The 25773-nt window shown below is 33.6% G+C and overlaps 1 protein-coding gene across 4 annotated transcripts in view; it reads left to right on the plus strand.

Annotated features, from left to right (window-relative positions):
• Nucleotides 1–25773, plus strand: part of LOC141447096 (obscurin-like) — a 676918-nt gene that overhangs the window by 102420 nt on the left and 548725 nt on the right. Inside the window, exon 1 of one of the 4 annotated variants that reach the window (XM_074114297.1) lies at nucleotides 21854–21868. The exons of the other annotated variants lie outside the window; for them this stretch is intronic. The gene's annotated coding sequence lies outside the window, so the exon portion shown is untranslated. Of the gene's footprint in view, nucleotides 1–21853; nucleotides 21869–25773 lie in introns of those variants that run through there. 4 annotated transcript variants of the gene reach the window in all.

Consider the following 25773-nt stretch of genomic DNA (forward strand, 5'->3'; position numbering starts at 1 on the left):
GGTATAATTTTAGAGATGATTTTGGAATATTTTAACAACGATCATAACATAAAGAGTTTAATTTCTGCTAACGCTGTGCCCGGATGGATATACACACACCCGAGTACGAATTTGAAGATGCCATTGGCCTTTTTCGTTTACTAGACAGACATCATCAGCTTTTGCGTCTTTCATTTCCAAATAAATTTCCGAAATGTCAATGTTAACTCTATTACAATCAGTGAAGCTATTGATGTTGCGATATATGGCGACTCCACCGGCTTTGCGACTTTTACCATTCGATTGTTCTTGAGAAGCCCTTTCCAACCGTATACGATCTCTGTATTTGGTTTTGGCTTTTCGACGCGTAAAGGCCGACATTATATATTTTTGATAATTTTTTATTCTAACACCTTTATTTTATTCACTGTCACTATTTTACTCTAGTGTTTTATATACAATCGATAGATTGTGACGACAGCTGACGATTAAAACTTAAACGAACATCATAGCTTCTCCGAGTCAAAAGTTATACTAATTGCAAATCTCGATACGCAGCAAAATTATCTCAAAATGGCGGCGATTCCCCCTCCACCGCGCGCGATGTGTCACAGTCCTCGCTTATCGTAATGAATTCTTTGATCCTTTAGCTATCCAGTGGTCTAATTTAATTTTGGATATAGACGATAGATTCGAAACTATAATGCCAAACTGTATCCCCCGATTTTGTTATCATTAGATTTTTTGGATTGCCACCATATGATTCAAATTTAAAGACGTATTCACGTCAAAACACAGCAATAATTTTGTTCAAAAGTTGGATATCTTTTTATTTTTTAATAATAAAATTATAGGAATTGGCTAATTAGACGTGTCTGTCCTAAAGTTTACTGTGTTGTTTTGTTTCACTATGTAGCACATTTCTAGAGAATTGCATTTGTGATGGTTATTTTCCCTATACTGTATTGTCACACTTTGGAAGTCAAAATTGTGTTTGTTGCCCAAGTAGCGCGGTGGAATTGTCATCTTTTTTCGTCATTCAATCATATTGATGCTGGTACATCCTTCACTTTAGATACTGACTTATCTGGCCTTCATAACAACTGTCACAGTCTTAGCAATTTATTTTGTAAATGATGTTTAATGGTTTATCTGTTGGAATTTTGCTCTTGGTTTTGGGTGAAAAATTATTTGATGGTGTTCCCCTGATTTTCATGCCGGGATTATGTTATAGCTGTGTAATAGTTTACTTTTTTTCCGAAATATTATTGTAATGCCATAACTCTATTCATCTACAGAGATTCTCTCTTTCTGGCGAGGCAGTGAAAGTAAACGATCAAAACAACTATCTCCTTAGGAGGACCTAACTGAATTGGGTCAATGATGGAAATGTGCCATTTTATTTGGCTGTTATACCCGAAGGGATGCCCAGAACCATTTATGAGTAAATAAATCATTTTGAATAACGTAAATTAAAAAATCTTTTTTATCCCCTCATATGAATTTCATTTTGTACGAAAGAATGAAGCGTTTCATATCTCAGTCGAAGTATTAAGTCTCCTGTTTAACTCATCATTCCAAGTCAAGACCTGACGTTTCCTAGGGTAATGAACCGAGAACACAATTTTTAATAAAAGTGAAATTGTATTTTAAAATCTTCCAACCACAAAGGCACTGAGCAAGTAGGATTTTAATCTCGCAAAAAAATAATGGCCGAGATGTCTATGAAAAGAACAGTATTTTACTTCTTTCAACATTTTTGGAATCCAAAATTGGATATTTTTTTTTAATCGATCTCTATTTTTGACATTAAGCTTCTTTTCAGTATCTCAGAAACTCCAGTATTGGATTCGGAGTTACCTTCTTTTGATCATCGGTTAGAAAATCAAGCAAAAACAAATTAATTTATGCTTCTGGATCGATGCAGACGCAGGATACTGTGCAATTCGAAAATTACACCTTCGAGTGGGTGAATAATTTTATTTATCTAGGCACGCAGGAGAACTCCGACAACAACGTGCACAGTGAGATTAAAAGAAGAATACTGCTGGCTAACAGGACCTACTTCGGCTTGCAACATCATTTTAAAATCAGTCAGCTAATCTCTAGGTTTGATTTTACAAGACCCTTTTATCCGACCCGTCTCATAGTGCTGGGTCACTACCAGCAATGACGAGCCTTGTTCTCCCTTAGGTTTGAAAAGAAAAATTCTTCGAAGGATCTATGGAGCCATTTTGGATGGCGAAACATGGACACGGAGAAATAAGGAGTTTGTACAGGGACGTCGACGTGGGTGAGTTTGATAAACCTTGGAAGTCTTTGTTGGGTAGGACAAGAATTTCAAGAAGCGTTGAGTGGTGGTAGACCGAGATCGCAATGTAGTGATGGTGTTTCTAAGGATGCAAGAACCCCTCCTTGGTATCCGAAACTGGATGATGGCATCAGGACAACTGGCGAACTTTGATAGAGGAGGCCAAGATTTGCGCAAGAGCAAGTTGTAGCGCCAATTAAGAGGAATGAGAAAGTAAGGCTTCAGATTTTGTAATAGATTTTTCCACTGCTTTTCACTGATCAGTTTGCGATTAAAACCAACATATGGATTTAATTCAGATAATTTCTATAGGCTACGCTTACTTTGCTCTTAATTTTTTATTTTTATTTATTTATTTATTATTATATATACGAATATATATATTATTATTTTTTGCTTGCGTTCAGCTAGTACTTAGCTAGAGGAAATTTTTTACAGCGTTCATGTACAATAAATTGCAGTTTAATTGTACTCTATTTATTTGTAAGTTCCAAATTCTGTCGTTATTTTAGTCTTTAAAGGTAAAAAAAACTATTTACAATAATTAATTTACTTAATTACTTTTATTAATTTTTGCCTCTTTTCATTAAAATAATTTCAACAGAAACAAGTGTTATTTTAGTCTTTAAAGGTAAAAAAAACTTTATTTACAATAATTAATTTACTTAATTACTTTTATTAATTTTTGCCTCTTTTCATTAGAATTATTTCAACAGAAACAAGTGTTATTTTAGTCTTTAAAGGGGGGAAAAAAACTTTATTTACAATAATTAATTTACTTAATTAATTTTATTAATTTTTGCCTCTTTTCATTAGAATTATTTCAACAGAAACAAGTGTTATTTTAGTCTTTAAAGGAAAACAAACTTTATTTACAATAATTAATTTACTTAATTAATTTTACTAATTTTTGCCTCTTTACATTAGAATTATTTCAACAGAAACAAGAGTAAAATAATTAATTAGATAAAAACTTTGTGGCCAAACGTCTGCACTATAAATAAAGGTATAATTCCATATTACATTTAACCTTATACACAAAAAATGTTAATCTAGTTTAAAGAATCAATGAAAAAAAAAAAATGTTTAAAATATTTGTTTACATATTTCGCCTGCTGTTGTCATGAGAGACTATTTGAATCGCTTTAAAATTTTCAAAGTAAGTGTCCATTAAAAGTGTAGACTTTTTTTTAGAACACAGAGGAATTTTAATTTGTTTTTCAGATGACAATAACAGGAGGTATATTTTGAAATTTATTTTAGTTGGAATAAAAATTATTTATAGCAGCTAAAGAGGTTACGATTTTTGTTTCCCTTGTAAATTTATTTCCTTAAATAAATAAAAAAAAAATGCTTTAATACTTTAGAGTTTTATTTTCCTAGCTTAATATAAGTAAAATAAAAGATCGTATCTCTTGGTTAGAGGTTGAATTTTATTGCCGTTCCATTTAGTGGGTAGTTCAATCTGAAGGATATGTAGCTTTTTTTCTTTAGTGCTTTTATTTTTAAAGTACTAGGTACTCTCACAGCATTGTACAGCTATACATCAATATTTTTTGTTATTCTTACCTGCCTCAGTAAGTCTACATGCATTCAAACGAGCAAAACACTTCTTCGCACAAAAATAAATACGCCTCATTGAAGATATAACAATTTTTTAAATATAAATTGAAAGAAACTGCATATAATTACATTTATTGATACAGAACTGCAGATCTTAGGAACCGTAAGCCAAGATAATGTTTCTGATAATGGAAAAGCAACGAACACAAAAGTACCTTAACAATGGAGTCAACAAAGGGCTTGGGAGCCTTCAAAGTCTCTTATTCCCTTTAAGAAAGGGAATAGAAAGAAGCGTAAGGGCTGTAGTGGCGATATAGAAAGACATAGAAAGTGGAAACATTAAAAAGATAGGGTCAGTATTTTTTTTCCTAAAAATGTACAGGCATTTCAAAGCTTACGAAACCAAGTAGGAAATCAGAAAAAAGGCTTTTGCACAGTCAATAGTCATTGTAATAATCATAAACAATGTAATAATAAACAATAAACTCACCAATGTGATAACTAAATGCATTGTTACATTAAAGAAAAATTAAGTTTTCTCCCAGTAAAGTTTAAAATACACTATATAGTTTCAGTGACATGCGCAAGGGCTGCACAGTGGTTGGTCAATGTCTTGAGGGGGACAAATAATTTGATATTCATTATTTACAAACAAGCAAAACAGACATTAGAAACGAATTGCAGCAAAAGTTGATCGACAAACTATATTGGAAGATTTGAAATGGAACACGACACTAAAGCTTGTCTGGGTATTATGATTGTTTGGATTAACATATTAATGTGTTTACAATTGATTTGTTTGTTAAACGTGTTTGAGGCAAGCACAGTGTTAACACACATTGTTTTGGTGTTTATTCCAAGCAGAAAATTTATAATTAATTTTATTTAATAATTAATGCATGAAGATTAATATTAAACTATTAATAGTTACTTAGAGATATTTCATTTTTTCTTTTTATAAATTGTAGTTCGATACCATTCTTTCTTGCTTATATTCAACATACATTACAAGACAGCGCTTAACCTTTCAACAGAGTTCTGCAAGATGGTTTATCATCAAAGCTTAGAAGATCCTCCTGGCGCTTATTTCTCAATACATAATTCTCTAAATACATAATGAGAAAGTTGAATAAATTTTAAGATCCAATGTTCCCTGTAGTATTACAATCTAGAATGTTCAAATTTCTCTCATTTGTGGAGATACGAGGTTTGGCTATTAAATAACGAGACTGATACTGCTACAGCAAAACTACGCATGCGCCAAATCTTAACGACCGACAGCTGTGCAGTGTAAAGCCTTCTCTTCTCGATTGTAGCGTCTCACGTGTTTGTAGAGAAATCTGTCTGACCCAGAACCGTCGTTTGTGTTGATAAAACCGCTACTGAAACTTATCTTTTATTAAAAGAAGTTTATGGCGATTGAATATTAATCACGTGCGCGAGTTTTTGAGTGGTTCAAGCGTTTTCAAGATAGCCGAGAAGACGTAGGAGATGATGACCGCCCGGGTCGCCCTTCCACGTCTAAAACGGATGAAAATATCGATTATAAATTAATCAACATTACTAAACGTGAGGTGCTTGCTCAACTCCGTGAAAGAGTAAGGGAAAAAAACAACCCGATTTGTGTAAGAACAAGTCACTGGGTTCTCCATCAAGACAACGCGTCGGCTCACACTGCATTGTCTGTCCAAGACGTTTCTAGCTAAGTACCACATCCCAGTTTTTGGCCCAACCGCCTTATTCGCCTGACCTGGCCCCATGTGACTTTTATCTGGTCCCCCAAAGTCAAATCTGCATTAAAAGGAACACGATATCAGTCTGTTGTGAAGCTGTGAAAGAAAAAGCGGCACGCGTCATGCAGTAGCTCACAGAAAAAGACTTCCAGCACTATTTCGAACAATGGTAAATTCGCATGGAGCGTTGTAGGGATAGGGAAGGGGTGTATATTGAAGGTGATAATAACTAAATATGTATAAATTTAAAATAAAATATTTTACAGCAATAGTCTCGTTATTTAATAGCCACAACTTGTATACTTAATTATTTTTTCTCAATAATTATTTTTTTGTACATAAAAAAGCAAAAATTAGAAGCGTGGCTTGGAATTTCATTAAAATTCACTCAATAATCAATCTACTATGGAGTAACAATTGCCTTGGATCTTTCATTTAATTAAATTGGTGCATAAATTGGTAAATTAATGCTCTTTAATTTTAGGATAAAAATTCAATTACAGATACTTTTTTTTTAAACAAAAAGGCATTAATTTACTTTTAATATTATCTTTATTAGATAGGCAAGTAGTGTAAATTAACTAAGATCAAGATAATAAACAAGACCCAATGAAAGAAATTTCCTAAACCGAATAAATAGTTAGCAGATATATGAAGTAAGAAAAATGGAGAATAAAATAGAAAACGTGAATGTATAATATAAATTGCATGTGCGTTTGTGTTTCAAATATACAGCCGCCGGTAGAAAACATGAAATACCGTGTAACATTCTTGCAAAAAGGATAAAGGGAACTTCGTGCCACTTTTCCCCAGAAGTATGCGCCTTTATTTCACAGGGTGCCCGACAAGAGATGGAGAAAAGTAAAACACGAGATAACAAGTGAAGATACCGGAATATAAAATTTTGTTCTTCAAGTTACTCAATAAAACATGGAAGGTAACAATGTAGTCCATTATTCGGGGTTCACAGGTTCTTTGTAAGGATCTATAAGTATTTAATTTTAAAGGAAAAGAAAAGAACAAGAAAAACAAATAGGAGGTAAGGGAACAAAATAACTTTCCAACATCTCTAGGGTCATTCCATGTCAAATCAACACGGGGTCTGAACCTCACCATCTCGAATTTTCTTGAAATTTGGCACATGTGTACTATTAGTATAGATTTGGAAAAATATGAAATTTTACTGTGATATGTCAACTGGTTTATGAGTTACAGGGCTGTAAAGTTGCCAAAAATGGGCTGAAAAACAGGGAACCCCGTGTTTTTGAATTACTGTAGAAGCTTTCCTAATTGAGCTACAGACGTGGGATTGGTGTCATTTTATAGCATATATAATGCCCTTTCCTGTGATATGCGACACCATGTGGGTTAGGATAAATAAAGTTTGTTAAATTTAAATTTAAAATTTAAATTTTAAATTTTTTAAAAAGTACATATTTTAAAATTTTAAAATTAATTCCATGAATAGCTAGTAGTGTTATGAATCACTGGGCAAAATATTAATTTGGGACGACAATGGCTTCATTGTTAAAAAAATTTAAGACTAAAGCTCCAATCCGATTAATTCAACTCTGAATTCATGTTAATACAATAATGCTAATAATAATTCCACTAATAAGTCCAAAGTAAAACATACTGTTAAGTAATAGGATCTCTTTATTATTTTAAGCTTGAAAAGGCTTCATTTGTTTGACATGCATCACTTTCTAGAAGGACATATGTAAGTTCTTCCAGTCAGAGTCACAGGATCAATTTTTATCAAAACATCCACTACTGAGACCCAAAGAATATCGGCATTTCTTGGATGCGAGATGATTTAGAGGGTCCAGCTGGATGAAGAAAAGTTACTTTTACTTCATCAAGTTCTTCATTTTTATCTTAAACATATCCAAGCCACCAGTTTCTTTATAGACTACACTGATATAACCTGATATGTCGGCTAATTTTAGTTTATCAGGGAATTTTGAAACTTCCATTTCGCAAGCTTCTGAGTTCATAGAAAAGTTTTTAACCAATATTTTGGATTTACTTCTGGGAATGAAAGCATGGTATGGCTGTGTTCCTTTAATAGCCAATGCTTGAGCAAACCGATTTTTTAAAAAACACTCAGATTCAACATAGTCTTCCTGGGTTGAATATACAAAGTCTATGTTGGTGATGTTTTCTACTGCCCACTCAAAAAGTTGTAGTGAAGTTTGGATTTGATTTTCATGGGGTCGTTGCAAACTGGCACGAGGTGCCAGTCTCTTTACCGAACCCCATACGCCATCACAAGGCCATTTGCCGACTTAAACCAACTTAAAGAGGCTGTTATCTCAGCCAAAGAAGACTGTTCTTGAACAAAGATATTGAATTGAATTATTTTTGTATAATTTGATTAACTGCATAATTTCATTAAAATAATATATTATAATTAATATGAATAATTACTGTAATCATAATTATTAATTCTAAAAATGATTCCAAAATCAATATTTTAAATCTTAATAATTATTAATTATGATTCACTGATTCATTATTACTATTTTCAATTTATTTATTACTTTAATTTTATTAAAATATATTTTCCATGAAAAGGAGCTTTAGTCTTAAATTTTTTTAACAATGAAGCCATTGTCGTCCCAAATTAATATTTTGCCCAGTGATTCATAACACTACTAGCTATTCATGGAATTAATTTTAAAATTTTAAAATATGTACTTTTTAAAAAATTTAAAATTTAAATTTTAAATTTAAATTTAACAAACTTTATTTATCCTAACCCATATGGTGTCGCACATCACAGGAAAGGGCATTATATATGCTATAAAATGACACCAATCCCACGTCTGTAGCTCAATTAGGAAAGTTTCTACAGTAATTCAAAAACACGGGGTTCCCTGTTTTTCAGCCCATTTTTGGCAACTTTACAGCCCTGTAACTCATAAACCAGTTGACACATCACAGTAAAATTTCATATTTTTCCAAGTCTATACCAATAGTACACATGTGCCAAATTTCAAGAAAATCCGAGATGGTGAGGTCAAAAATGGTCTTTTTTTGTGTTGATTTGACATGGAATGACTCTCTAATAAAGGTTTTTAATAAACGAGTATTATTTACAAATAGAACGCCAGCAAGAAATCAGTAGAATTGTAAGAATATCGAATATTATAATTTAATAAATAAAAGTAAAATCCATCTACGTATATTATGACAAACTTTTAATCAGGCTTTACTTCTCTTACGTTAGAACTGTCTAAAAATATTATTTTTAATATAGATATTACATACGAGTATTATTTACAAATAGATCGCCAGCAAGAAATCAGTAGAATTGTAAGAATATCGAATATTATAATTTAATAAATAAAAGTAAAATCCATCTACGTATATTATGACAAACTTTTAATCAGGCTCTACTTCTCTTACGTTAGAACTGTCTAAAAATATTATTTTTAATATAGATATTACATACGAGTATTATTTACAAATAAAACGCCAGCGAGAAATCAGTAGAATTGTAAGAATATCGAATATTATAATTTAATAAATAAAAGTAAAATTCATCTACGTATATTATGACAAACTTTTAATCAGGATTTACTTCTCTTACGTTAGAACTGTCTAAAAATATTATTTTTAATATAGATATTACATACGAGTATTATTTACAATTAGAATGCCAGCGAGAAACAGTAGAATTGTAAGAATATCGAATATTATAATTTAATAAATAAAAGTAAAATCCATCTACGTATATTATGACAAACTTTTAATCAGGCTTTACTTCTCTTACGTTAGAACTGTCTAAAAATATTATTTTTAATATAGATATTACATACGAGTATTATTTACAAATAAAACGCCAGCAAGAAATCAGTAGAATTGTAAGAATATCGAATATTATAATTTAATAAATAAAAGTAAAATCCATCTACGTATATTATGACAAACTTTTAATCAGGCTTTACTTCTCTTACGTTAGAACTGTCTAAAAATATTATTTTTAATATAGATATTACATACGAGTATTATTTACAAATAAAACGCCAGCAAGAAATCAGTAGAATTGTAAGAATATCGAATATTATAATTTAATAAATAAAAGTAAAATCCATCTACGTATATTATGACAAACTTTTAATCAGGCTTTACTTCTCTTACGTTAGAACTGTCTAAAAATATTATTTTTAATATAGATATTACATACGAGTATTATTTACAAATAAAACGCCAGCAAGAAATCAGTAGAATTGTAAGAATATCGAATATTATAATTTAATAAATAAAAGTAAAATCCATCTACGTATATTATGACAAACTTTTAATCAGGCTTTACTTCTCTTACGTTAGAACTGTCTAAAAATATTATTTTTAATATAGATATTACATACGAGTATTATTTACAAATAGATCGCCAGCAAGAAATCAGTAGAATTGTAAGAATATCGAATATTATAATTTAATAAATAAAAGTAAAATCCATCTACGTATATTATGACAAACTTTTAATCAGGCTTTACTTCTCTTACGTTAGAACTGTCTAAAAATATTATTTTTAATATAGATATTACATACGAGTATTATTTACAAATAGATCGCCAGCAAGAAATCAGTAGAATTGTAAGAATATCGAATATTATAATTTAATAAATAAAAGTAAAATCCTGCGAGTTGCCAAAGATGTGTGCGGCCTTGCATTATCAAGATGGAACACAATTCTTTTCCGATTTGCTAATTCTGGCCGTTTTTCTCTGATTACTTCAAGTTTCATAAGTCGGACAGTAAACCTCTGAAGTGATCGTCTGAACGTAGATGAACTTTTAAGCAGGCTTAACTTCTCTAACGTTAGAACTGTCTAAAAATATTATTTTTAATATAGATATTAGATAGCACAGTAGTCTTACGTTTACTTTTCAGCTAATTTTCTTACAATTTGATTATCACATTGATTTGCAGAGTACATTGTTGTAAGAAATAACAATATCTGACTGTAGTCTATTATAATAATAGGTTGGCAACTAAGTAATTTCGGTTTTGAATTATGATATAAAACTCATTCTTTTTATTAAAAAAAATAATTTTTAATCAATGACATATTTTCCATTTTGTTCAATGACATTTTGCCATCTTTCTTGCAGCTTCATGATTCATGCGCTCATAGAACTTTTGGTCCTTATCAGCAAAGAACTTTTCCAAGTGCGATTTAAGGTAATTTTCATCTGTTAAAGTTTTTCCGTTCAAATAATTCTGTAAACTCCTAAATAAGTGATAATCAGATGAAGCCAGATCAGGGTGTGCCATCACTTCCCAACCAAGCTCCAATAATTTCCTGCGAGTTGCCAAAGATGTGTGCGGCCTTGCATTATCAAGATGGAACACAATTCTTTTCCGATTTGCCAATTCTGGCCGTTTTTCTCTGATTACTTCAAGTTTCATAAGTTGCGGACAGTAAACCTCTGAAGTGATCGTCTGTTTCTTTGGAAGCAATTCAAAATACACGAACACCTTTGTAATCCCACCAAATAGACAGCATGATCTTTTTTTGTGCAATTCTGCTTTCGATGTGGTGCTGATTCATCTTGCTTGCACCATGATCGTTTTCACAATATGTTACTGTAAAGGACCCATTTTTCATCACCAGTTATGATTCTTTTCAAGAAAGGGTCGGTTTCATTGCGCTTAAGATGCATAACCGCAAATGTTGATTCGTTGTGTTAAGTGAATCTCTTTCAGTTCATGTGGTACCCATATATCCAGCTTCTTAAAACGAGTCCAAGACACTTTAAGTGTTTTCCAATTATTTTATGGGATACATTTAACTTCTCTGCTATCCCTCGAACAGGTATTATGACGATCCTCTTCAATTATGACTTTGATTTGATCATCATCAACCAGGTCGACCAGAGCGTTGCTCATCTTTGAGGGGAAAAATCTCCAGAATGAAATTTTTTAAACCAATTCTGGACAAGTGCGCTCTATTAAGCAGTCAATACCATAAACTTCACATATCTCTTTATGAGCTTCAGCAGCTTTTTTCCCCTTTGCGGAAATAAAAAAAAAGTAAAATATGCCGAAAATGTTCGTTTCTGCACTCCATTTGAAATGGACAAGTAAAGGGTTTTGGAAAAAGCACGCCATAACTTGTTTCTAAAGTAACCTCAATATTACCTTTACTAAATATAGTAAGGCAAAGTACGTCACCAACACGACTAATTAAAAAAAAATGAAGGTCCGCGCTCCCTGTGAGTGAAAACCGAAATTACTTAGTTGCCAACCCTAGAGCTAACTTATGTCTTCATTATGAATGTTTGGTTAAATATAAATCTAAAGTAAGTCATAGATTTGGTGTGATTCTTCAATATCGCATGTTAAGTGATGGTTTGTGTTGGTGAACTATTGCCGGATGTAAAGGTCATTCGTAATGCCTTATCAAGCGTATTGTTTACAATTCTATTTCAGTGAAGATGGAAATTACGGCAAATGGTGTCCTTTTTTTTTCTACTTATCCTAAATATTGAACTCTGAACTGTTTCAGCTGGGGTCAACTGTGGTTTTTCACAGCTGCTTGTTTTTGGATTATCATAGGGATGCTTAGCAACCTTAATAAATGGCTAACATTCCATAATTGGCGTTCCTTATTAGAATCGATTGATTAGCTGTAGAGAACCCAATTTACCGGTTCATAGAATTCCGATTTTATAACAATAACTAGAAATGTCATTTGCCCTTGGCTAGTTCTGCTTCAAACAAAATTAGATTTGGAAGTTTAATTTCTACACAAGGAAATGAATCAATTCGCTTAAAGCAATCACTACCATACATGCACCCACCATACCATACAAACAATTTTATACTCAGAAACCCATTAGATTTCTACTCAGTTACGAGCCTGGCATGTAGCATTATTAATCACGTACTCTCATTGGAAATAGCTGCATTGGATTATGGCCAAAACATTATAACAAGAAAAGCCATTATTTTTTTAACTTTTTATATTTTTTGCTAGTGCAGAGTTATAAAATGATAATTCAGAGAAACTAGATGATATTTTTTACTTGTAATGTCTCGAACTCTATTTAAAATTCTACCATTATTGGCTTCCGTGTTGTAATATAAAAAAGATTGTTCTGCAAATATTTTTTTTTATATTAAATATAGATAATACCGAGTAAAATAGTTACTATTATTATTACTGCTACTATAATTACGATGGGTTGTCCGGAAAATAACGCAGGATTTTATGTTATCTTTGAAATACCCCTCCAAATAGTAAACTGTTTATGTTTGTTGGACTTTTGACTTTTATAAATGTAAACACTTATCAATCCTCTTTCAAACAAAATGTTTGTTTATCTCTGTAACATTTTGCTACTTGGAAATAATTCACTCTTTACTAAGATGTCAAAGCAGGATTTTCGCATAATTTTTTTTTACAAATACAAACTCGGCCGAAACGAGGCCCAAACGACCAGAAATATCAACGATGTCTGAAGCCGAAGGCAATATAAGTGAGAGTGCACTGTTTAATGGTGGTTCCAGAGATTTCGATAGGGAGACTTGAGCCTTGAACACAAAGAACGGCCGTAGAAGAAGTTCTGCCCTTGATGACTGTTGTTCTCCGAGCTTTGGTGGAAGAAAATCCCAGAACAACTGTACGAGAACTGGCAGGAATACTCGAAGTCAGCAAATCAACCGCCGATGACCATCTCAAGGCGATTGGGAAGGTGTAAAAGCTTGAAAGTTTTGGGTTCCTCCACACATTACATTAAACGACCGCCAAAAAGATCAGCGGTATGAAATTTGTGCTGCACTTCTTTGCCGAAACAACAGCGATCCTTTCTCTGTCCAGAATTGTGACTTACGATGAAAAGTGGATCCTCTACGACAACAGTACATGCTCTGGACAGTGGCTTGACAAAGGAGAAGCAGCACGACGTTTTCCAAAGCCCTCAAATCATAAAAAAAAAGGTGATGGTTACTGTTCGGTGGGCTTCATTTGGACTGATTCATTACAGCTTCTTAAATCCTCAAAGCCGAATCGTATTGTAACCAAATTGCATCAGAAAATTGCAACGTAATGCATCATAAATTGGCAATAATGAAGCCATCTTTAGTCAATCGAAAGGGGCCCATTTTGTTGTATTACAACGCTCGGCCACATATCTCCAGTTATAAATCATTAATTTTGATTTTTTTTCTTTTAAAACCATAATCCTACATTATTTTCCGGAAAACCCGATTCAGGGAGCTAAAGAGATAGTAATCTGAAGGTGCTAGGTCAGTGGAATGCACGGGATGGTTCAGGACATCCCATTTAAACTTTGGCGAGCAGTTCCTTCGTGGCATTGGCCGTGTGTGGTCTGGCATTGTCGTGCAGCAGGCAGACTCCCTTTGTCAGCATGCCTCTTCTCTTGTTCTGAATCGCCTTCCGCATTTTTTTTAGATTCTCACAGTATCTTGCAGAGTTGATGGTCTCCCCTTGAGGCATATTATTCAATTTCGCACTTGGCGGGAGATTGGATTGACATTTTTCACGAAACCTATTGTCGCGTCGACAGTTCTCTACGTACTGACCTCGAACCGGTCTCGTTGCTGAGAGGAGGAATCAGGCTTCACGGCAGTGAAGCCAACATGTCGAAAAAAAAATCCCTTCGGCCGTGAGAGCCTCAGTACACTTACTTTCTGGACAAGCCTCACGTATCTCACGTTTGACTTGCCGAAAATTGTTGGAGCTTGGCTATGAGACTCTGCCACACCCGCCCTACTCACCAGACCTCTCGCCTACTGATTACCATTTTTTTTTTAGACACCTGGACCGCTATTCGCAAAATAAATTTATTGACCAAAGAACATTAGAAAATGCGTTTTCTGAATTTATAAATTCTAAGGATTCCAAATTCTATACAGAGGGTATGGGAAAAGTTACCCACACGTTGGCAGAAATGTATAGAAAGTAATGGAGACTATCTTGATTAATAAAAACAGTTATAAATCATTAAATTTTCTTTTTTTTTCTTTTAAAGCTACAATCCTGCATTATTTTCCGGACAACCCAATATTATTTTTACTATTATTATTATTATTTTGCAGTGATAACATTATTGAACAGTAAGAAGTAATTAGTCTCTCGCTCTGAGAAAACTCTTTGACGCTAACTAAGAGAAAAAGTAAAATCAAGATCAGTTTTCTTAAAACCTGGGTTTTCTTAGAGGAACGACCTATCCTACTTCTTTTAATTGCCCTTATTCTTTTGTTCTTTTAATTGTTTCTTCTCTATTTGGAAAAGAGAAAATGAAGGAAAACATCTGATGAAAATTCCTTAATCGTAGTAGCTATTTCTGTTTATTCAGGCATATTGTTCTGAAAAGGTTTTTTTACTTGAGGAAAAGTGTATTGTTACCGTGGAAATTAATTTTTCTTTTTTTAAACAATTATTTTTTTTAACGAGTTGTCCCATGAAAATGACGAAACCTAAACATTTGAGCGAAGCTTTAACCTTCACACCTCAAATCTAACCTGCCCTTCCAAAAAAAAAAAAAAAGTAACCTCTCTGTTAGTGTTTCCACAGCAGTATCCTACGGATTTCGTAAGTAACCAGCAATTATCCAGCATTATTGAATTCAAAATCTTGTATTTGTTCTTATTCTTTCACCCATGTCTTTCAAAATACGTCTCCTATTGTTATTAGCTCAATATTTTTATCTATTTTCAAATAATTGCTTCATTTACCAGCTAAAACCCTGAATTTTCTAAATCAGTACAGAAACTATTCAGTCATCATATTCAGTAAAAAATATTTAGAAGACTCTTTATTGGTTGATGGCTTAAACTATTAGCAATGCCTAAATGTGCAAATTCCCAAGCTTTGCTGTGATAAGATTATTTGAACTTACGAACTGTAATATCATACCCTACAATTGGTGTTTCTATTTCAGAAATTATCTGGTAATAATCGGAGCTGAGGATGAGGTTCTGGATAAGTCAGAGCCATGAAGTGATTTCTCTGAATTATAAGAAGTTGAGTTCTTTAAAAATATGTTAATCTTAAAAGATGTGGAAAGAATTGTCAATTCTTCATTTAATAGAGAAGAAGGTGGTAATTTGGGACACCGTACAGTAAGCTGTAACAAAACTCCTAGGAAAAGAAAATCTAAGGGATCTGCAGCTGGATTCGAACCCGGGATCTCCGCGTGGGAATCAAAATGCGCTAACAGCATAGCTAATTCCTTCCCTGTAGTATTTTCATAATAAAGATCTAGAGGAGAAGGTGGTAATTTGGGACGAAATTGCGATTTAGGACACCTTTGGTGAAACCAGTAGTGCTTACTGTTAGTTTTTGGTGCCTTACTACTCTTTTGGGGGAAGGCTTTGTCTGCTGCAGAAGGCAGCGCCGTCAATCGAGTGGCAGCTTTGTCCAAGAGAGGACCGTGTTGATTTTGTCAGTGCTAAAAAGTTGTCTTAAGGTCGATTTTCCTCTGCTTTTGGTTAATACCGAGGAAAGTTAGAATAATTGCCCTTAGACATTAAAAATGTAGAAAGTAGAGAGTTTTAATTGCCAGTATTATGGATTTAAAATATGAATGTATATTGGAAAAAAAAATGAGGTTATATTGTAGGCGGTGTATGGTGGTATAACAACCTCGTTAATCGTCTGCCGAACAAGTGTGAAAAGTGGCACTGAGGACGAAACTAGTGTCTTATAAATATTTTTTTTTTCTACAGGGCCTACAAAGGGTCTATAAAGGGCCTAAAAAGATATGCCTAGAACAAAATTAGGACCATCGCCGAAAGGCAAACGTAAAAATTGGGATGAAAAGGACATGGTTGATGCTATTCAAACTGTAATGGAGAAAAAATTTGGTATTCGAGAAGCTGCACTTCACTTCAAGGTCCCAAAAGTCAAAATTGCGTCGCCTATTATCAAAACAAACAGATTCTGAAGACGATTCTGATGTTTCAGTTTCATCAGGTGAATCGGATTTGTCCACTCCACCCCAAAATTCGACGCCAGATAGTGAAGATACGGATTACATTTCTTTTTGCGGAGAAAAGTTCAAGAACTCAGAAAGCCCGGAGAAATGTGGATTGAGTGCATTGTTCATTGTCGTTGGGCTCATATGGAATGCACTGCCAGTGAAAAGGAGTCATTTGTTTGTGATTTTTTGTGTCCAGTCCAGACACCTATCATGTCTTGACATTTTCTCTAAGAAAACTGATTACACCCTAATTTTCATCCTTAATGTACGATAATTGTGTAAAATATAGTTTTGTGGCATATTTAAGGTTTATTTTTACAATTCATGGAGAAACGAGAACATTAACTATAATTATTATGGGTGTCCCCATATTACGGACCACACTTTCTGAAAACCCAATATGGGCACCACTACAGACTTTTTCAGTGTAACTCCACAGACTCCTTGCTGTAATCCACTCAGGACTCCAAATTTACAAAGACAAATAATGTTATGCCTATGATTTTACTTCAGAGTAGATTTTAAATCCAGAAGTGTTCAAGATATGCAAGGTAAAAAAAAGACTGTCCCATATTACCACCTTCTCCTCTAATAATATTATTATAGAAATATTAGCAAACTGGGTTTACTTCTGCCAAATTTTGTAAATCTGGCGAAGTTGATAATTTACACCATTTGGTGATTACAATGCCCTGTTTTTATCTCATTCAGACACAAATATATCGCTACATATCTCGCTCAAAATACAATGGAATCTACGGTAATGATCGATGATGAAACTAAATTGAACAATATATTATATATTTTTATTGGTCTAAAATTAAGTAGAGTCTTAATGGAATAGTGATGTTCTAAAATGTCTATCTCGGAAATTATAATACTTCTCAGAAAATCATAAAACAAAGTATAAAGAAAGAATTGATAATAAAGTATAAAGATACGAAATAGCAGATATTTGACATGAACACAATAAATCAGCAACAAATTTTTTCGACATCTTGACATAAGAGCCATACTGTCACCCAATTATTCAATATGTAGCCGTGTCCATGCTTGCACCCACAATATAGGACCATATTTAGGGATCTCTTTTCAACGACAAAACAAACAATATTAATTTTTGAAAATACAATCGTATCTACAACCACTTATACAGCTTTGTGTAAAGCAATACTCGGTAACATTAATTAGAAATACACCTCCAGGCTAATTGGGAATTAGGCGTTTAGCTTTGGATTATTGAATGCAATAGTAATCAAAGTGGACAGAGATTTAGCATCAAAAAACTGTTAGCACAATAAAACCGTTTGTGTTTTTTTTTGTTTTTGTTTTGTAGCTTAACTTTTGTTAAAAAGTTTTCCTGTTTTAATGTTGATTTCTAAAATTACTTGTTTTTCATGGCTTGAAATAATCAACTAAATCTCTTTAATTGACTGTGATTTACAACTATTTTACTTATACGCGGTACTGGAACAAGAGACCTCCCAATCAACACATCAATACCTGTGTTTACGCTAGTATTTTTTTTTTTTTCACTTAAATATTAATCTATTCTGGATTATAACGACTGACTTTTTGTTTGCTAAGTTATGACTTAATTAACGATAAGTTACAATCAGTGTTCCCTCTAAGCTGTGCGCGTGTGTGCGGGCGCATAAATTTAAACATAGCGCACATGAAAAATATTAGCGCGCACAAAAATTTTTTGATTAAAACGAAACAAAGAAATCGATTGCAGGAACATATGGGTATGCTGATGAGAGTAAAATCATATACGATGGACGGAAACAATGTAAATTTAAGTAAAGTTTATGCAAAATGGTTAAAACCAAAAGGCTGGAGAGAGAAGTTATAAAATAAATGCCATTAATAAAAAATGTAATCCTTAATTCTAAAATTGTTCAATTATAAGTAATTGTGAATTGTCGTTCTTGTATGTTTGTTTTGACGAATGTATTAATTTAAAAAAATAGAAGCGGACAACGTTATTATATTGTAAGTATTTAAATTTTCTTATTTTTCATTTGAATGGAAAAGGGAAGTCACAGTAATCAGTTAAATTCTGTCTTCACGAACTATTGTGTTGACTTGATTTTAGGGTAGATTTTTCATTGTGTTTAGTTGTAATGTGTGGTATGCTGTAAGATCTAGTCAATGCGTATAAGTAGGTACAAAATTTGACTAAATATTAATACTATTAGTGTATTGTCATTTTTGCACTTTTTTAAATTGCCGCACAAAATTTGTTTATTTTGGAAAAAAACTCAAAAAATTAGAGGGAACACTGGTTACAATTGATTTTACGATAAGTTATAATTGATTTTACTAGTTATGATTGATTTTACGATGTTATAAATGATTTTACGTTAAGTTATCATTGATTTTACAAGTTCTGACTGATTTTATGATTTTATAAATGATTTTACGTTAAGTTAACATTGATTTTACAAGTTATGGCTTATTTAACGATAAGTCACAATTGATTTTACGATAAGTTATAATTGACTTTACATGTTATGACTTATTTAACGATGTTATAAATGATTTTTCGATAAGTTATAAATGATTTTAGGATAAGTTATGAATGATTTTACAATAAGTTATGACTGATTTTACGATAAGTTATGACTGATTTTTACGTTAAGTTGGTATTTATAAAAACAACTGTTTCCTTATAACACGGCCCTGGCTCTATTATAATTGCTTTTTAATAAATTTTGGATACCATAATTTATTTTTAAGAGATATGTGATGACTTCGATTGTTGACGCGCTTCAAGAAAAAAGATTATTTATAATAATACAATTTTATTATGACAATACAATGAAAAATTGGCCATAATAAAGCTGAGTCCATGCTGTAATGATCGGTTTGTTTAAAAAAAACCAGCTGTTAATGATTACGTAACATCTGTTATCGTACGCTACAATAAAGAAAATATCAGCCTTTATTATCTAGAATTGATAATAAGTGGAAAATAAGAAAATTGATTATTATTATTCCGAAGGCCATTGGCGCCTCTTCATTAACAGTATTTGTTAACAATGTTAAAAAGCGGAAACCTTTTTTTACAAAAATAAAGCATTAAAAATAATTATCTCAGGTGGAGGTTTGAGACTCCCCTATTGGCCTAGAGCGAAATGAACAAAGTATTTACCTCTATTCTAATTTTCTCTTTTCTGAATTTACAATTGTTTCTCGCGTTTTCTAATTTTCACCATTTTTTTGTCTCCCCCAGCTAACAGCCCTTCTTGGAGTGGCGAGGTTTTCTTACATCGTTTCCTCATTAGAATTGAGGAGCAAAGTTAGAAGGGACGATAAAGATAGAGGAAGAAGGAAGGAAATAGAATCATTTAATTGGATTTTTTTTTTACTAAACAATTCTTTAGATTTCCATCATTTTCTCCAAAACAATTGGAGACCCTAATTGCTTCCACAGAAATGCTGAGAAGTTTTATTTGAATTATGGAACTAAAGGGTGTAGCGCCAAAATCCGGACAAAATATACATTTTTTGCAAACATATTTTTGATCGGAAAGGTTTACAAAAACTTTTTTGTCCACCATTATCCACAAGGTCATAAAGAACACATTTACTCAATAGATCTCCCGCTACCTTGAATGACTGCCTCCATTCTCGGTCTGAAGCATGTGAAGGCGCGCTTTAATGTTTCACGGTCCTTATCGGGGCGAATGCCGCTTCAATAGCGGCTCTCAATGATGCGACGTTTGGATGTCTGGACTTGTTAGTGATCCTTTCAACTAAGCTGCATACGTAGTAGTCCAAAGGATTCAAATCTGGGCTGTAGGGAGGCCAGTATTCTTTCGACCAAAACATGACGTTGTCCGACAACCAATTTTGCACCAAATGACTTGTGTGGGCGTCATACGGCTTTCCAGACGACACAGACTCCATCCACGGCTTCACTACATTTTTTCAGAACACGCAAATAAACTTCTTTTGTGACATTTCCCCCGTTGTTAAAGAAATGCGGTGGCATCACATCACCCTCACTGGACACTACTCCTAGCACGTGAACATTCGCGGGAAATTTCGTTCTTGCAACAATGGCGACATCTTCAGGGTCGTGGGCAAGCCAGCGGTCATTCCTTCGATTGATTTTCGCATCCACAGTAAAAATTTTCTCGTTAGAAATAAACCTGAGTCTTCCGGCAGCATTGTTTCTTAAGGAACACAAAAGCCGATTGCAGCGTCTAACTCGCTTTGTCCTGGCCGCTTCGGTAAGCATCTGATTCACTTTAATTGTGTAAAACTTATAGCGGAGGTCCTCCCCGACAATTTGACGCATAGTTTTTTTCGCTCACATTAACAACCTACGACATTTTTCGGATCAACTGCTCTGGATCTTCAAAAAATCAGCTCCTGTGCCCGTTGAATGATGTCAGGCGTCCTGACAAAGGCGCTCCTTCGAGTGTTGCAAAACCTTCGTTGGACTTCTCCCTGACTCGTTATATTTCGCGATACACATTCGATCTCGGGTACCCGAAGAACCGAATTATTTCTATCGCCGAGCGCCCAGCGCGAACACTTACAATAATCGCAGCTCTACGGTTATACTCTGCACATGGTTTCAACATTGTGACTGTTTTAGAGGTTATGATGGTTTAGTGCATGCGTCAAGCTATATGTAAGCTAATCGCGACATCTACCAGTGGTATAGAAAGGAGGGAATCACAATTTGTATTTTGTCCGGATTTTGGCGCCGCACCCTGTATGTTGTAAAATAATTATACAAGAAGTGAGCAATGTCTGACATATCTAAACTACCTTTTCGTTAATAATGAAGAATCCCAAACTTATTATTAAATTAGTAAATTCAAATAAACATAAACAAATTAAAATACAGCCAACAAAAGAAACATTGAAGAGAAATTATCTTTTAGATTTGAAAGAATTGAATCTAGTCTTGCTAGCGTTCTCCAACGGATTTATTGTTGTCCAAATGAAGGAAAAGTTGTTGATTTAAACCCAGTTTAAGTTGTGGATAAAGTTGTGCTGAAACTCTTCAACAATGAATACTACTTCAAATGGGAAATAGTACAGCGGTTTACGATCGTTTAAAATTAATAATACCTAAACTCTTGGGAGATAAAACAAATTATATCCAGTATTTGTGTAAATTTGAAGTGGAAATATTTACACAAGAGAAATTCTATCTTTGTTTTTGTTTTGACATGTCTTTTTGTTTTTTTATTTACAGATGAGTTAGTGGGCACATTATTTGGGTCGGAACTGATGGCCATGCGAGAGAAAGGGACGCCATAGGAATGAATCAGATTCTGCTCTTGATCATGACAAGGGTACTTAAAAACGTTCCAGTGTCTCATTCAGCAGTTTTTAACAAAATATTCTAAAGTTTAATAGAGTTTTATTTATTTTCTTGAATCTATTTCTTAGATGTTTTACTGCTACATTTATTGGTAATTTAAAATTTAGCTTAAATTAAAAATAACTTTTACTAATAAAATATTTCTAATTTAATTTTTATTTATATAAAAATATAATTTCGGATCATCAATTCGGATTTCGGAGATATCACTCAACTTCTCACCAGGTGCTTCGCGTTGTAGACACTATTGCTACCTCCCTCGAGCGAAAACAGTATTGCCCGAGTGTTTTCCTTGACGTCGCTCAGGCGCTCGACAGGGTGTGGCACGAGGGACTACTGTTTAAGCTGAGGGAGATCCTCAAATCCTACCTAAAAGATCGATATTTCAGAGTGAACTATGGAGCAGCAGACTCTGATATCCATCTAGCTCGAGCTGGTGTTCCTCAGGGCAGTGTCCTAGGACCTATTCTTTACTCCTTATATACAGCAGACATACCTCAACACCCTAATACCATCCTCTCCATCTTTGCTGACGATACTGCAAACTTATCTCCTCATTCCGATACTCTTATCGCTACACGAACTCTACAAACACACATTAACCACTTACAGGACTGGCTTTTCAAATGGAGAATCAAAACTAACGTTACGAAGTCAAAGTTTATAGTATTTACTCTCAGACGGAAAATCCTACCTCCAGTCATCTTGAACCAAACTCCTGTACCAACTGTGGACAAAGTACGCTACCTTGGACTACATAACAAAAGACTCTTACTGTCACTGCGACCCATTTGGTCATACGGCATCGAAGTATGGGGATCGACTAAGCGTTCTAACTCACTACGCCTCCAGGCATTACAGTCAAAAATACTTCAAAAACTTCTTAACGCTCCATTCTATATATCTAACTCCACTATCCATAATGACATCAAAATCCCTTTCGATTGCAGATCTTGCTAACACTCGTTTCTTCAAATTTCATTCCTCTACAGCAGCTCATCCTAACCCTCTCATAGAACACCTATCTTCCTCCACATTACCAGGTAATCCTCTAAGGAGATTGAAGAGAAGATGGCCTCTTGATCTTCTCTTATCGTGAGAGCAAAGCACGTTACTGGAGTGGCACCACTGGGAGCCTTCTCCACACGTGATTTTCTTCTATTTCTTTTCTCTTTCACCATATTTGCTTGTTGCAACAACTGTTGCAGTGGTAAATTACAATAAAAGATTTTAAAAAAAATATTTTTTATCCATCTTTTTCTTTATGTAGCTTACGATTTAGGAATCCGGCCTCATAATGGGGAAATTCCCATTAGTGTCACTTTCCGCACTAGTGTGTGGAAAAACTTTATTGTGCTTCCTTGATATAAGAAGTTTTGTTATTAACATAAATATTTTCTGTAAAACTTTAATAAGCTTATTTAACGTAACTAAATAATTAAAAAACGAATATTAAAAAATAAAATAAAAATTGAAAGGAATATAGAAATAAAAATAATACTTTAATAAATAATTAGATATTTTTAATTATAACAGTTAAAAAGGTTATAGTGTTACCTTATAGAAATTTAAAATGGATTCTTGCGATTCCTGTTTAGAAAACACTCCATCAATAAAAGAAAGAGCAGAAAATGTAATAAGTAATGTGAATAAGTAAGTAATGTAAATAATTGTAATATAACAATAAATGTTTATAATAAATAAATTACTTTTTGTAGACTGTAAAAATGAAATTTTTAATTTTATTAGTTAATAAATGGTTGCAGAAAAAATATAATATTTAACTCGAGTGTAAAGTATTTTCCTCACACTCGGCAATTTGCACTTGAACTCGCCTCGCTTCGCTCGCTCGTGCGTGCAAACCCTGCCTCGCGTGAGGAAAAGTACTACTTTCCACACTTGTTAAATAAATAACTATTGTTGAAAAGAAAACTGTTTGGAAAACATTAAATTTAATAATTATGATGTGGTTAACTTAGCTTATGAATTATTTTTACTTTATGGTTTTGATAAAGTAATTTATTAATTTCAACTTATGCGTTTAATTTGTCGGTACTTTACTCTGTTACATTAATATTTCTTCAGTGATCCCATTTTTAAAAGAGCATAAATCTGCTTTAATAACATTTAAATAACATGAGCATTTATCCTCTGCTATCAGTTTGATGTAAAGTGTGAGCTTTTTGCGATATTGCATCAAGAAATAATTACGAGGGTCATTTGAAAAGGCCGTGCAAAGTCTGAGAGATAGCACTACTGGCGCGTATCGAGGTTATGTTTAGTTAGTAGCATCTCTTGGAAGAACACACACCAAGTTTCAGCCAGATCGGTCTATTTCTTTGTGTTTGGCATTCGTTTGAATCGAGGAAGTCGAGTGATTTTCTCACGCTTGACCAAAAACGAAATCGTGTGAAGTGTTGCAAGGACGGTTTGCAGCTGCTCCAGAAGAATCCGCAGGACATTAAGCGTCGTTTCGTCACTGTGGATGAAAGATGGATACATCACTACACTCCTGAGACCAAAGAACAATCTAAACAATGGGTTACCAAGGGGGAATCTGCGCCAATAAAGGCGAAGACCGTTCCTTCGGCCGGAAAGATTATGGCGACTGTCTTTTGGGATTCGCAAGGAATAATCCTCATCGACTACCTGGAAAAGGGTAAAACTATTACAGGTGCATATTATTCATCGTTATTGGACCGTTTGAAAACCGAGCTGCAAGAAAAACGCCCACGATTGGCCCACAAAAAAGTCCTTTTTCATCACGACAACGCACCAGCTCACACCTCAGCAGTTGTGGTCGCAAAATTAATGGAAATAGGGTTCCAACTCGTTTCACATCCCCCCTATTCTCCAGACTTGGCTCCCTTGGACTACTATTTGTTCCCCAATATGAAGAAATGGCTGGCGGGAAAAAGATTTTATTCAAACGAGGAGGTGTTTGCAGAAACGAATGGCTATTTTTCAGACTTGGACAAATCCTATTATTCGGAAGGGATCAACAAACTAGAGCAGCGTTGGACAAGGTGTATAAGCCTAAAAGGAGACTATGTTGAAAAATAAAAAAGGTTTACCCCAAAAAATTAAGTAGTTTTTATTTTTGCATGGACTTTTCAAACGACCCTCGTACAGTCGAGCCTCCCATAAAGGACACTCTCACTAGCGACCACCTCCATTTACAGACAGTTTTTGGATTTCCCCGTTTTACCCCCTATACACTTGTCTATATAAAAGAACCTCCGCGTCTAACGGACACTCTACATAACGACCGCGGACATTGATTTTTTTGGGGAACGGATTAAATGTTTCACCTCCCACCAACGACCACCTTATTATTAAAAGTTCGTTTGACGTGGTGATCAAAAAATTATCCCCTCTCAAGTTTTTGGTTTTTTTCCCTGGTTTTTCCTAAAGTTTCCTGTATAAGCTCATACATCTTGTACCATTTTAATCATTTTTCAATATTACTTTGGACGAACAATATTATTTTTTCCGTTATGTCTTTTAAACGAAAGTGGTTAACTCTAGAAGAGAAAATAAATATGTTGAAAGATTTTGCAAAAATCGGATAATTAAGAAATATTTGATGCATATCATATAGCCGCAATAATTATGCAATTATGTACGTTTTTAAATCTATTAATAATAAACAATTTTTAAATAGATGTTTGGAAAAAACCCATATTTTTTCATTATGAAACTTGCCTACCTCCTTCTAACGGCCACCTCCAAACAGCGGCCACTTTGCTTTCCCTTGCCAATGCCCGTTATTGAGAGGTTCAACTGTACTAATATTTCTAATAATTTCTGTAAATAATTTTAATATTTGGTCACTTTGATTATGGTTATTTGTCATTTATTAAATGGAAGTGAAAA

Source organism: Rhodnius prolixus, unplaced genomic scaffold (assembly GCF_049639745.1).
Source record: "Rhodnius prolixus isolate KJV_2025 unplaced genomic scaffold, Rpr scaffold_7, whole genome shotgun sequence".
NCBI lineage: Eukaryota > Metazoa > Arthropoda > Insecta > Hemiptera > Reduviidae > Rhodnius > Rhodnius prolixus.